This window comes from Pteropus alecto, unplaced genomic scaffold (genome assembly GCF_000325575.1).
Source record: "Pteropus alecto unplaced genomic scaffold, ASM32557v1 scaffold114, whole genome shotgun sequence".
NCBI lineage: Eukaryota > Metazoa > Chordata > Mammalia > Chiroptera > Pteropodidae > Pteropus > Pteropus alecto.
The window spans coordinates 1,864,293-1,879,123 of NW_006435793.1; the positions used below are offsets into that span (position 1 = coordinate 1,864,293).

The following is a 14,831-nucleotide window of genomic DNA, read 5'->3' on the forward strand; positions in this document are numbered from 1 at the left end:
CACTGTATATCTAAAACACCAACTGCAACTTGTTCCTTCTCTGAATAAAAACTTCCAAGAGCTCCCTATTATTTCAACAAGAAAATACAATGTTCATAAGCAGATCCACCCAACCTATTATCATCTAATCTGTTTTTGCCTTTGCAATGATGTTCCTTCTATCTAGATTCTCTTTTATACGCCATCTGCCTTTAAACTTTATGTATCATTTGAGATATAACTCAATTATTCTGCTTTCTCTTCTACTAAGCAGTTTACACTATTTAACAAACTCCGATTATTGAATATTTAGCTTGTTTTCACTGTTGCCCTATGGTATGATGATAGCTGTCATTTTAGTGTTCCAAAGTGATATTTCTAGGTCAGAGTTATACATGACTCTGCCCCTCAGCTTTCCATGCCCAGACCTGCTGCCTCATAATGCCCATCTCTCAGGGAAGACTTTTTGCCTCAAGAACCTCTCAACTTGTTTTCCAACTGTTGGTCTACTTCTGGCCAGTATTTTTTCTTCCCTCCACCATTTCCATTTTTATAAAATAATAAAATACCTATATAAAACTAAAAATATAACATACAAATAATTGCATAACTCATGATGTTAACGAAACACAAAGTTGTCCAGCAGTGGCTCTGATCATAAAATAGCTCCAATGTTTGTAAGCTATTAAGGTAAGGTCTTATTTCAATATACAAAACGTGGTTTAAAAGTGTGATTGAATAATGAAGGTGTATTTCAGCATTTCTTGATTTTTCAGTCAGAAAACTGGAACATATTTATGATATAATTAAACCACAAAAACAAAAAGTGCATTTACATTAACATCAAACTAGAATATACATATGAAAAAGAAAAAAACACAAAAATGCCTGATTTCCCGAATTTCTGTAGAGATGTTGTGTTAAACATTTTTTAAAAAGTGTAATGGAATTAGTGGTTACCAGAGGGTAGGGGGAGAGGGAGGATAAGTGAGGTGGATGGGGTAAAAGGGGTCAAATACGTGGTGACAGCAAGAAATCTAACTATGGAAGGTGAAATTTTTTTTAAAAATGTGTAATGGAATATTTGGGGTGATAGAACTGTTTTGTATTATGACAGTGGTGATGGATACACATTATATGCATTTGTCAAAACCCAGAATTGTAAACCACAAAGTGAATTTTTATAAATTAAAAATTTTTTAAAACAGTATATGGGGGAACCTGAGTGGAATACAAACTATAAAAAATAAAATTAACTATTACAAATAGCATACTACAATCACATTGAAAGAAGTAAGGGGGAAAATAACTAATTCAGGTAACTTTACAAAACAGTATTTTAACTGGACATTAGAAGGCTAAAGACAAAAAGAACTATATACAACTATACTGTTCTCTAGTTAGTACATTTGTTTTTCATGGGAGTATTGGTTAGAAATACTGAAATTATGTATGTACTAGGATTGAACAAAAAGAAAATTATTTTTTGGAACATGAGAACCAGATTTCTTGCTATCAAAGAAAGAAGTTACAAATAAGGAGCAAAAAGCAGAATGAACCCTGTGCTGCTAGATTAGAATCAGAGGTATCAGAACTTCGTTTTTTAAAAAAACATATAAGTAGTATATAGACATATATAGATGTATGTCTATATATGTATATATATACACGCACAAAATACAAAAATAAAATCTTTCTGTACACATATATATGTGTGTGTATAGATAATCTATATATACGTTTTCATAGAATATGTGTATATATATCTCCATTGAATGTGTGTGTGTAGCTGATATATGTGCATATGCCAGGCATTAGAAGCAATGATACCTAAGTCACAAGGAGCATACCTAGCTCCTAGATCTTGATGTTTAAACACACTTCCAAAAAAATAAATTAGGGGTCCTTAGAAAAGTGGTTGATTCTAGGGCTGGGGCCCAGAAAACACAAGATAAGCCTGGAGTATCTTATGGCGTCAGAAAGGAACTTCTCAAAAAAGGATGAGGGTTTGTCAAAAGGGCATAGGAAGCAACTGGAAAAACTCCTAATGGTCAAAGCTGGAACAATGTGAACCATAAAATAAATAACAAAAGTATAAGAAAATTAATTATTACATACTGATACAAATAAATAACTGGGTAAATAAATAAGTGGAAAGAAGAGGCAGCTCTTCCTTACAGAAGAACATTAATAAATGAAGAAACGGGGGCAACAAAGTCACCATCATAATATCACAGTAATTATTACTGAAGGCAAGATCCAACAATGAATGCTAAAATCAGCAAGTGAAACTTTGAAGAGAAACAGGATATTTGCATAGTTTAAAAGTTCTCTCTCAAGATATCAATTAATTGCAATGGGAAAAATAGTAACTTTACATTAGAGAATCTCAGCAGACACCACCTTAACTAAGTGGTCAAGAATATCATCAAATGCAGTGTGTCATATCTAATGCACCCCAATGCCTCAAATGATTAACTGAGAAGGGCACATATATACGTCTGTGGTATCAACAAAAATGCATGACCTTAAATTATGAGGAAAAATTAAAAAAAAAAAATAACTGACTAGGATTCTTCAAAAGTGTTAAGGTCATGAAAGACTGAAGAGCTATCATATTGTAGGAGACTAAGGAGCCACGCCAACTAAATGCAATGTGGGATTTTGGATTGGATCCTGGAACAGAAAAAGGTCATTAGCATGATGAAATCTTTTAGTACTGTCCAGATGATAATTTCTTACTTTCAATAATTGTACCATGGTTATATCAGGTGTTAATCTCAAAGAATGTTGAAAAGGACTCTTACTTTTTAACTTTTTAAAATTATAAAATTATTTCAAAATAAAGTCTTTAATGAATGAACTGATGTTTCCCATGAGACAGCAAACATTTAGAAGTCAAAGAACTACAATCATATTCACTGCACTAATACTTGGGAGGAGGAGTTTCCTGATGCTATAAACTTTATCTTTTAGTGCTTACAACTATTATCGGCTGATACTATGATACTCATGTTTCCCATGAGGAAAAAGTACTGGGAGGTTAACTAAATTACTTAGGAGGTTATTGATAACTGGAAAGTCCCTTTTCTCAGAAAAAGGCCAAAACTGCTGGAACACCCCCGCCCAAGAGTGAACATCCACCATCAGCCTAGAGATCCTACAATGTGGGGGAACCACATTGGTGGCACTGAAATTCCTCAGGCTCCTCGCCCCGTGTTTCTGACTGGGAGACGGGTACTGAATTTGGAACGAAAAGTCAAGGCCTTTGGTCCTACCGTATGGTCTCCTCTCAGAGCCTCCGATTCCGAATTTAGGTAAGGAGGGAGTTAGATGTGGGACCTTCTGTGAATCACCTCCTGGTCTGGCTGACAGGAGGCTCCGACCTCTTGTTCCCAGTTCTCCCCCAACAACTCCCGAGCCCCCCATTACCCCTCGCAGTGTCACCCACCGCGCACCTAGGCCACACACACCAAACGCCCCCCACCAGAGAACAGATGCGCGGGCCCGTCTCGAGACCGAGACGCCGGGAACTCCGACGGTCTGAGGCCCACTGTGCGTCAGGGGCATGACAGACGCCAGGAACTTTTCCACCCGGCTGGTCCCATCGGCCGCCTCGCCATACCCGTTCTCAATAGTGCTTCCAAAAGCGAAACCGCCACTTCTCGGAGGCAGAAGTCCCCACCCAGCTCGCACTTCCGACCTGACCTGACGCCCCGCTTGCCGCGGGGCTCCCCTCCCGCGCGCCAGGCCCACTTTGCGGCTCAGAGACAGACGCCCCTGAGACGGCCTCCCGCGAGCCCCTTACCTCCCGCTGAGGCGCTGGAGGGCGGTCGGTGCGCAAGGCGCAGGCGCGGGAGCGACAGGGAGGGACCTCTCATTGGGCCCACTGGGCTAGGCCACGCCCCCACCCGCCGCGGCCTTGAGGGGTGTGGTCTGCGCTCAGGTGAGTACAAACACCGGCGAGAATCTTTTTAAAACGTGGTCGTTATTTATGTAGTGGGATTTTAACGCTAGAGCCAGTAGGAAAGACTCAAAAACGCTTCTTAGGTCAGTTTGTTGAGTTTTAAGTATGAGACAATTCACATTTGTATAGCCCTCTACATTTCGCAAAAATGTTTTGTCCATTTTCCTCTGTTAATCCAGTTTTATTGGCGGGCTGTCCGTATATTCTTAGCTCTTTACACATGTAGAAACCGAAGCTCAGAAAGGTTGTGCCTTCTTCCTCTCGCCCCTCCCCCCCAAAAAACCCCACAAAGAACACCTGTGAGGTGGAGAGGGCACAAGTCTTAACTGTAACAGGTGCAGAAATCGAAGCTCAGACAAGTTGTGATTTCCCCGTCAAAAGTGGTGGAGGCCTTAATGCCAGTGTCCTCATTCCAATTTTATAGCTAATGACACTGAGGCTCAACAAAGATTTTTAAGTGACTCACTCCAATACAGGCAGTTAGTAACAGAGTTGGAACTCCAACTGAGTTTCCTAATTTCCATCCCAAGTTCTTCCAGTTATACCAGCTGTCACCAATGAAAAAGCAGGTGTCTGGCTTTGAAGCCCTGACCAGGTCGCATGTCCTTCTCTCTGGATAGCCTAACTTCCAGACCCAGCCTTTTTTATATGTGCTTGTGAATATTCAGATGACTTACTTAGAATGAATCCACTGATGGTATTATCCTCAGAAGTAATTAAGATGTTTAAGTAATAGCTAAAGAAACTCAAGTCTTAGAGTCTTCCAGTGTAGTGGGAGTAGAGTTAGAAATTGTGGACCAAGGAAAATTAGGAACCTGTAAGAAAGCCTTGAAAGACAATTTCTAAAATAAAGCACAAATTCTGAGCAATTTGGATTGTCTTTGTGGGTATAATACATGCTGATGTTTGTGTTACTCTAGGAATGTTACTTATAAAATTTTAATTTAAGAAAAAAATTAAAATATTAGGCAATACCATGCAAAAATGTTTTTTTTTTTTTTTTTTATGCAAGGGTCAGTTAAACAAGATCTTTTTGAAATAAAGATCATTCAAGTTGTGAAAAAGTTATCTCAAGGACTACAGGGAGGCATAGCACTCAAAGATTCTAAATTCAAACCTAGCCTTTTAGGTTATTATATGTATGTTTGCTATAAGTTAGATGTATTGAAGTAGCAGGATAGAACTTTTAATCTAACAGTTTGTTAGCTTGATTTGTAATCTTTAAATATTTAAACATTTGTTGTGTGGACCTCTTTGTACTCGCTCTCTGGGCCCCGAAGTTGTTAGGAGTAGTCCTAATGCTACTAGCCAAAATTTTCCTGGTCCTAATGGAACCAGGAAGGCCAAACAGATAGGTAGGTAAGTAGGTAGGTAGATAGACAGACAGACAGACAAAGTTCTTTTCAGATATTGTGGTTGCTTACTTGTAAAACCCAAAGGAATAAATTAAAACAAGTTCAATGAAGTGTCTAGAGAAAGCTTTCTTTAACGACAGTTATCAACTTAAAAATGTAGTGGGAAATAAGATCACTTTCAAAAATAACAATCGAATTTGTGTTTATAGGGAATTACAGAACCTATTTGAAGAATTAAGAATACTAGCTAAAAGGGGTGGGGTCAGACAGAGGGATGGCAAAGGGGCATGAGGAAACTTTAGGGGTGTTGGAAGTGTTCGTTATCTTGATTATGGTACTAGTTAGTTACATAAGTGTATACATATGTCAAAACTTACCAAATTGTACACTTTAAATATGTGTATAATATGTATATATGTGTTTATTATATGTCAATTATACCTGAATAAAGCTGTTTCTTGAGGAAAAGTATATAATATGATTTACTTAGAACATAGCACAGTTCTTGAAACAGACTAAGAGAACATATAGTAATTATATGAATAAATAAACAATTTTTCTAGTATAGAGCAAGTATATGGAGAACCTGAGAATCAAATTCAAATTTGGCACAATAATATAGACCTCCTAGGTTATCTTCCCGGCCCATTCCCTTATTGGGAACTGTTTCTCTTGACCAGATGTGCATGCTATCAGATAATGAGCCTCTGGCAGCCATTTCGTCCAGGGACGAATTCACATTCCAGACCTTAGTGAATTGTTCCAGGAGCAGATACTTGGTAAAGCTGGAAAAATAAGATACCTTCCCAGGAATTTGGGGTTGGGACTAGGATCTAGTTTTAGTCTGGCTGTTTTCTTGAGTGGAAAAGATGCTCACAGCAGAACTTTTGGTGGCCGTGTTTTTTGTTCCATAGACTGGCGAATAAGATGCAGCCATGCTGCTCATATATGCTATTTATAAGTGTGGAGAGATGAGTATATGCATGTCCTCATCATGATGTTTAAAAAAAGTTGTTTATTTACTGTAGGTCATGTTCAAAAACATTTAAAAGCTACTACCTTCACTAAGTTCTTTCTCTAGTCATGAATTATTGAAATATCTACTGTAGTTCTGAATGCATTCTATTTCTTTGTGCATTCTATCATTCCAACCATCTTGTGAACTGAGATGAAGAAAGGTTAAAGTGATAATGGTGGTTACATTTGGGATGGGATTAACTGGGAAAAGGCATGAAGTAGCTTTCTGGGGGTGCTGAAACTGTTCTATATATTGATCTGATGTGATTTCATATGTGAAAATTCATCAAGCTCTATACCTAGGATTTGTGTACTTTATGAACATAAGTTATACCACAGTGAGAAGGTAAAATAAATAACTGGCAATTCTTGATATAAAACAAATAAAATGTCTTAGTAAACAAGGAATAGATACTTCCTTAATATTCTATTATTTCTCTCTAAAATACTGGTGAAATGGCAGCAGTAATCCCTACCTTTGTTAAAGCCCTTCACCCCTTTGGAAATATAATCAAAAGACACGCAAAAGATAGAAAGAGAGGGGAGGGAGGTAAGCATGATTAGATACAGAAAAAGGAAACAGTTTGCAGCACATTCAAAATTCCTGTTTCCAGTTTATTCCTGAGGCAACACTGCATTCCAACACTCAGGTCTGGTTACACCCCAAAACCTTCAAAAATCCCCAGCCCCCACCCTGCTTTTATTTAATTGCTTAAACTAGTTCAAGTGAACTTCTGCTACTTTCAGTCAAGAGAGTTCTGCTGTAGAAACAAAATCCCATTTATTTCTATCTTATATCATCTTAAACTTATACATAGTGTTTGTTCACTGACTTTAGCTCTTAATCCTCTCCACTTTCTGCTTTGCTGTCCCCTGCTACCACCACACACACACACACACACACACACACACACACACACCCATCACCAAACAATCTGTTTATATAAGGTTATAGAGACCTTATATTAAACCAAAAGGAGTAAACTCTGCAGGCAATCAATAACACTTGAATTCTCCACTCATCAACCATTCACCACTTAGGAATTTGATGATCATTTTACGTGTAAAATAGCTTAAGTACCCAGATGGATGTCTCCTCTCCTTACCTTTTGTTCTTTTCATTACCTTAATTATTCTCAAAACTTACTGTGCCCAAGAATTATTGCATATTGTCATTTGAATAAAACTATGCTTAATGGATCTTATGGGCAATTTAAACAATTTTCAGGAGTAATTTTTACTCTGTAAAATATTTTTTTACTTTATTCACTGACTTTAATTCCTCATACCCATACCCTTCACCATCCAACTCACTCTCAAAAGATGCAGCTTTACTTTACACTATGCTTGCAATGAAAACACAGTGAACATACTTACCATTAGATCATATTAAATTCTATTTAAACTTTGGCAATTTAAAAGACACTTGAATTTTGCAGTAGCTTAGGTATTATTATCATGAATGTCAATATCACATGATATACAGACGTGCAAATTGGTGGATATTACAAGGGCCCAACCTTGTTTTCTAACTTTGTTTCTTATTACAGTTGGCCCTCGGTACCTGCAGGTAGAAGACAGCTTCTCAACCCCTGTGCTTGAATGTGTTACAAGTGTGTGGAGACATTAACTTTCCCAGCTCCCAGTGTAACGGGGCCAGTGGCAAAACAGCTTTCTCTCTTGGTTTTGCTTTATAAATATCATTTTCTATTTGTGCATGACAGGGAAAAGGTTGAAAAGCACTGGAAGTGGCAGCAAGACACCAAATTACTATAATAAAATGTAGACAGTGATGTGTCAAAAAAAAAAGATCAGATTATAAGGTAGGTGTTTGGAGGAGGGAGGCATTAAATCTAGAAATTCTAGAAATAGTAGGAGAGGTCACATTTGGGGTGGACATAGAAAGATGAGTTGAATTTGGATGCGTGGAGAGGGAGGGACAATTGGTGGAGAATATTCCAGGTGAAAGGCACAGAGTGGGATTGGGGAAAAGATCAGGAAGAAGAATACTGAGGAGTTCAATTTGATTAGAGCAGAGGAAATGTGAAGGAGAATGCAGTTGTCCCTTGGTATCTGTGGGGAAACTTGGTTACACGACCCCTTGCCGATACTAAAATCTGAGGATGCTTAAGTTTCTTACATAAAATGGCATAGTATTTTTATATAACCTATGCACATTCTCCCATATACTTTTAAGTCATCTCTAGATTACTTATAATACCTAATACAATGTAAACTCTATGTAAATAGTTGTTATACTGTATTGTTTAGGGAATGACAAGAAAAAAAGTCTGTGTATATTTAGTACAGACAACCACCATAGGCCTAATGCTACGTAGTATACATCAGCAACAAAATGTAACATTTTTTTCTGAATAATTTTGATCCACAGTTGGTCGAATCTACAGATGCACAACCCATGGATACAGAGAGCCAACTGTAATGGAATAAATGACAAAATACTATTTAAGTTTGCTTTCACAGAGTTTTGAAGGTTTCCTGTTTCAACTCTGACATGTAAAGAACTTGAAAGTCATCAGTCATATTCTTCTAAGAAAAAAAGCCGAACAAGCTTAAAATCAATTATTTTCTTGAACTCACCAGAGAATTGAGATTGCAGGGCAGACCACCCCCCAAAACATGGAAAATCACAGCCAAGATGATCTTACCTGAAACAGAAGGCCTTGGAGTCTTAAACTGGTAGGAAAATTTAAACAGTAACTTTGACAAATTGTTGGAGTTGGAGTTTGGACTATGGTGAGCGTGAGAAACTTCTGGGAGCTACAGTCTTAGAGAGACTCTACACTTCCACAGATTTTACCTCTAGGAACCATACCAGATTCTGAAGGCGAAGAGCCAAGGAAAAAATCCTCCTGTTTCTGGCAGAGGACGGGGAAATAAACCATTTTGAAATATACCCAGAGTCTTCTCCATACCAAAGGTCTACTCAGCAGGGGAAAAGACAGCCAGAGACTTATGGGGGGAGGGGAAACATTACCCAACTGCAGCCCCTCCTACTCTTCCTGTCTCTCCTAAGAGGGAAAGGTTGAGAAACTCTTGTGAAGATCACAGCCCAAGGACACAGGCCCACTAAAGACTGAAACTTAATCATAGAATTATATAGTGCTTCCCCTTCCCCTATACCTTACCACCACATACATAGTGCTCTAGTAAAATAACAGTGGATTCCAGCCAAAAGAGCTGCAAAGTACAGTCTCTATGTAAGAAGGAGTTTGGGGGAAAATCCAAAGACAACAAGGAGGAAATTGAAGGCTCTGATACCTGCTGGTACTGCAAACATTAAACACAGCCCAGTTCCTAAACAGATTAAGGTAAAACCTCACCTTAAAAACCTATTTGCCTCAGTTCTTGCTACCGGATACATTATATCTGGTTTTCATCAAAAAAAAAAAAAAAAAAAAATCTCAAGGCCTATTAACAGGCAAGAAACGACATAGTCTAAAGACACAAAGCAAGGATCAGAACCAGTCTCAGATATGGCATAGACAAGGAATTTAAAATAATTATGATTAATAAATATGGCAAGGGGTCTAATAGAAAAAGTTGACAATGTGCAAGCACAGATGGGTACTGTAAGCAGAGAGGAGGAAACTCAAAGAATCAAAAGGAAATGCCAGGAGTGAAAAACACTAATGAACAATGTCTTTGATGGACTTGTCAGTAGACTGGATCTAGTCCCAAGGGATGAATCAATGAGTTTGAAGATATAACGATAGAAAATTCCCAAATTGAAATGCAAAGAGAAAAAAAAGAGTGGGAAAAAAAACCCAGAACAGAATATCTAAGAACTGTGGGATAATTTCAAATGATGTAACATATACATAATTGGAATACCAGAGGAGAGGAGAAAGAGAATGGAGTGGAAGAAATATTTTAGGTAATAATGGCCGAGAGTTTTCTGAAATTAATGACAGACACCAAACCAGATGCAGGAAGCTCAGAGAAAACCAAGCAAGACAAATGTCCAGAAACCTATACCTAAGTATATCATATTCAAACTCAAAAACAAAAAAAGCAAAGATGATGAGAAAATCTTGAAAGAATCCAGAGAGGAAAAACATGTTACTTATAGAGGAAGAAGGATGAGAATTATATCAGAATTCTCATCAGAAACCATGCAAGCAAGAAGAGAGTAGAGTGAAATATTTAAAATGTTGGTAAACAAAACAGAAACCTGGAATTCGATATTCAGCAAAATTTCCTCTAAAAGTGAAGAAACAATAAAAATTTTCTCAGACCAAAAAATAAAAAGGAATTCAAGGAATTCATTGCCAGAAGACATGCTCTGCAAGAAATGTTAAGTTTTTTCAGAGAGAAAGAAAATAATATAGACCATAAGTTTGGGTCTACATAAAGGAAGAGCCGAGGATAAAGTATAAATGAAGTTAAAATATTTTTTATTTATTATTGTTAATTGATTTAATAATTTCAAAGTAATAATGCTAACAATGTATTGGATAAAATAAATGGTAGAATGTTGTCAGGGATAGGAGGGAGGAATTGAGAATACTCTGATATAAGGTACTTGCACTACCTATAAGTGGTATAGTGTAATTTGAAAGTGGACTTAGATTAGTTGTAAATATATATTATAAACTCTAGAGTAATCATTAAGAAAAGTTTAAAAAGAAGTATAACTGGTATATCAGAAAAGGCAGAAAAGGGGCAGGGGAGAAATATAGAACAAGTGCAACAAATAGAAAACAGTTACAAACATAGAACATATTAAACCAACTGTATCAATAACCACTTTAAATATGAATGCTATGAATACACCGATTTTTTTGTCAACATGGTTGTCAGAGTGAACAAAAAACATGACCCAACTGTGTTTTCTGCGAGAAATCCACTTTAAATGTAAAGATATACCAGGCTAATACTAATTAAAAGAAAGTGGGAATAGCTATATTAAATTTCAAACAAAGCAGACTTCAGAACAAAGGAAAATTATCAGGGATAAAGAGGGGGCACATTACATATTGATAAAGGGGTTAATTTTCCAAGAAGACCTAACCGTCCTTAATGTGTATGGGCCTAACAACAGAGCATCAAAATACATGAGGCAAAAGCCAATAGAACTTCAAGGAGAAATATAGTGCCTTGCAAAAAGGATATGAGAGCAACAATGCAAAAATTAAATTCATGAAAGTTGCCTTTTCTTCCAGGAGCTGCAGGATTGTTATAAAACAGGGGTCCCCAACCCTTGGGCTGAGGATCGGTACTGGTCCTTGGCCTGTTAGGAACTATGCCGCAGAGCAGGAGGTGAGTGGCAAGAGAGCAAGCAAAGCTTCATCCATATTTACAGCCGCGCCCCAGCACTAGCATCACAGCCTCAGCTCCACCTCAGATCATCAGGCACTAGATTCTCATAGGAGCACCGGGCCCTGGTGCCAAAAAGGTTGAGGACCACTGTTATAGAAGAACTAAGAGTATAACAAATGATTTCTAAGATACCAAATATTTCTAGATTCCTGTTGGAAAAGCTGCCAGAGCTCTCCTTTATAGGATTAGAGAATCTACCCTCAATCCTTTGACAACTGACACTCTCACCAGTAAACCTTTTAATCCCTCAACTAGTGAAATACATTTCAGGAATTGGAAATCAACAAAATTCACAGAGAGCAGCACCTTCCCTATTTGTCCAGCAAGCCCCCAAATCTCATTGTCACACCTCTTAGGGGATTTTTTTCTCTTCTGTAGGCCTCAGTGGATCGCAGGGGCTTTTTAAGTGATACCTATATTTCCACTGACCAAAGACATATTAATTTTAATATATCTTTGGCAGATTATTACTAAAAAAAGAAACATTCCTTGCTATATGAAAATAAATTGATAGCTTCAGCAACTGTCACTTTGCTTATATAAGTGAACATTTCTGAAGAGAAATGTTTCAAGCCTGAGCAAATGGTTTTAAATATGGAAAAAAAAAATTTTCTGAATCCTTATACTCAAACATTAAAGAACATAATTGCTAAGTTTGAATCTTTCCATCATCTGATAAATGCTTTCCCATTTATTCAGTTAGTAAGTCTACATGGCCAACATGCCAGCCACTTTGCTGAGTGAGTCCTAGTTATCGAAAGTTTAGAAAGTTCCCATTCCTGTCCTCTAGGGGCTCAAAATCTGGAGGGAAAGATGGATGTCGCAATAAATACAATTAGCAAGCACTATTCTTAGCTATCCGTACAAAAGTGCTACAGAAAAAAGCACAGAGAAGGTGACTTCAGAGGTTGGTCAGTAGAAAGGAGTCATCAAAGAAGGGAGGAAAGAACATTCTGAACAGAGAGAACATATGTAAAAGGCACAAAGAATGCAGCAGAGGTATATTCAGGTCCCTAGAGCAGTGGGCAAGGTTAAGCAAGGTTGACAGAGGGCAGGATAAATGACTACCTCACATGTATTTATCAAAGTTCATGTTGATCATGTTCTCATTTGTTCAAGATCTTGTCATGGCACCATTTAGTTTTGAATTGTTATTATGGCCCCCACCATCTAAGACACACATCATACAGACTCACCCAACACCTACTGATTCCTTGTGCGGGGTTCTGGGGCCCGCCAAGTTTTCATTTAAGTTTTCAGCCTCATAGCCCACCATTTTTTTGAAGCTCTATCAGGTTCCTATAATTCCTAATGTCCTATCTGCTTCCTTGCTTCTATGCCTTTGCTCATGCTAGTCCTTTCTTTGGCATGCTTTCTGCTTCTTTTTCATTGATCAAAATATTACTCTTCCCTGAAGACTCACCTTAAATCCCTTCTCTTCCCATAAAACTTACCTTATTTCCCCACCCTCTGCTCCCACAATACCTCAATTTAATTTTGCTCTGCAGTACAGTTGTTCTTATATCTATCTGTCTTTCTAACTAGAGCAGAAACTTATTGAGGGCAGGCACCTTGTGTTATTTATTATAGGTTATCTGAGCACTTGGCCTGGAATGTGGCACTTGATAAATATGTTTAAGTGACAAGTTGTCTCATCACTTTTGTGATCTCACTGGCCCGTTCTTCAGTTTCACAACTGAGTAGCTCCAGCTGGGCAAACCTTCTGAAGCTCAGTTGGTCACTGAGGGTGAGTTCAGAAGAAGAGTAAGAGAACCACGTGGGGCATAGTTTCTCAACTCTGATGGCACAACAAAGCTTCTTGGGGACCTTTTTAAAAATGTGATTGCCTGGGTCCCACCTTCAGGGATCCTGGTTTAATTGGTCTGATATAGAAACCAGACATTAATAAATTTTTTAAAGTTTTCTAGATAATTCTATAGTAGAGTCAGTTTTGAGAACCACAGGGTCCTAACGGGTGGACAGGAAATAGTTACCAGACTCCAAATAGGAATTAGAATAATTTCTAATTCAATGTATTCAAAAGGTGATGCTTTCCTCAGGAAAACATAGCTAAAGGAATGGAGGCCACACAGTCTGGGTGAAGTCAACCTTTTTTTTCCAGGGAAATCCACAAGGAGTCTTGAGTTATGCTGTGAGAGGAATCATACATTGGGCATGGTACTGGTCTTCATGTTCCCATTCAGTATGTCTAGAGAATCCCATTGTGCCCTACACCTACAAACATCTTTAACAGGAAGTTACAGGAAGCCATTAAATGAACTGAAATAAGGACACCAATAAGTAAATCATCAGAGGAGTTATGAAAGCCTGAGAGTTTCCAGTTACTTGAGGGTCTCCAACATAGATATGACACGCAGCCAGTTGAATGGAGGAACAGAGCCAGACACCAAAGGGAGGACGCCATGTTGCACAACTCCAAGAACACCATGCATGTTGTATTCCACTTGAAGAGTGTCCCCTGGAATTGTGTAATGCCACATCTTGGCACAGGGGGTTTTATGTCCTCAGACCCAAGAGATTTTTTTTTTTTTTTTAGACGAGGCAACTCTTGGTTGACCTCACAGATTGCAAGTCAGCTTACAATCCCTTATTTTTTATTTTTTATGCCTACAGCACCTGGTCTTCCTAGGTGGTCTCCCATCCAAGTAATAACTAGGCCCGACCCTGCTTAGCTTCTGAGATTAGGAGGGATCGGGCTTGTTCAGGGTGGCATGGCCGTTGACCCAGGAGATTCTTGGTAGTGGCCTTCATCTTGGTTCTGTTTCTCCAGCCACCTTCTGGCTTGAAACTGTCACTCTGAACCAAGATGAGGAATGAAGAGCCTCATCACCAAAACACGTAGGCTGGAATCTCTTCCTACCTGATGATGTCTCATCAGAAATTCCCCTAACTGGCAGCTCTTAGCAACACATCCTTGATCCACCCGATGTGTTACACCATCCTACTGAACTCCAGCCAGAACGGTTCCCTAAATCAGTCACTGCAGCATAGTTTCAGAAAGTGTGTCGGTTCCTTCTCAGCATCACTACCCTTTTTCTTCATTAGAGTATCCACAGAGAAGGAAAGTACAAATTTTATTTCTAGAATTTGGCTGGTTTTTTTTTGAAGAGAGAATCAAATTTAACAACCTAAGAGCAAAGAAGAGATAA

At 38.2% G+C, this 14,831-nt stretch overlaps 1 protein-coding gene, 1 long non-coding RNA gene and 1 pseudogene across 13 annotated transcripts in view; 1 reads left to right on the top strand and 2 right to left on the bottom strand.

Annotated features, from left to right (window-relative positions):
* The window catches only part of STX17 (syntaxin 17), a 51,431-nt gene extending 47,595 nt beyond the window's left edge, over positions 1 to 3,836 (bottom strand). Inside the window, exon 1 of one of the 12 annotated variants that reach the window (XM_025046576.1) lies at positions 3,788 to 3,836. The gene's annotated coding sequence lies outside the window, so the exon portion shown is untranslated. Of the gene's footprint in view, positions 1 to 3,257; positions 3,400 to 3,437; positions 3,580 to 3,604; positions 3,753 to 3,787 lie in introns of those variants that run through there. The other 11 variants (XM_015589102.2, XM_025046579.1, XM_015589096.2 and 8 more) reach the window with 11 other exon arrangements.
* LOC112479455 lies at positions 3,829 to 9,741 on the top strand. Its single transcript, XR_003046204.1, has 2 exons — positions 3,829 to 3,925; positions 8,711 to 9,741. It is a non-coding gene; the product is annotated as an uncharacterized LOC112479455 (long non-coding RNA).
* A 4,545-nt stretch (positions 9,742 to 14,286) lies between these two features.
* On the bottom strand, positions 14,287 to 14,405 carry LOC112479482 (annotated as a pseudogene).
* Positions 14,406 to 14,831: the final 426 nt, after the last annotated feature.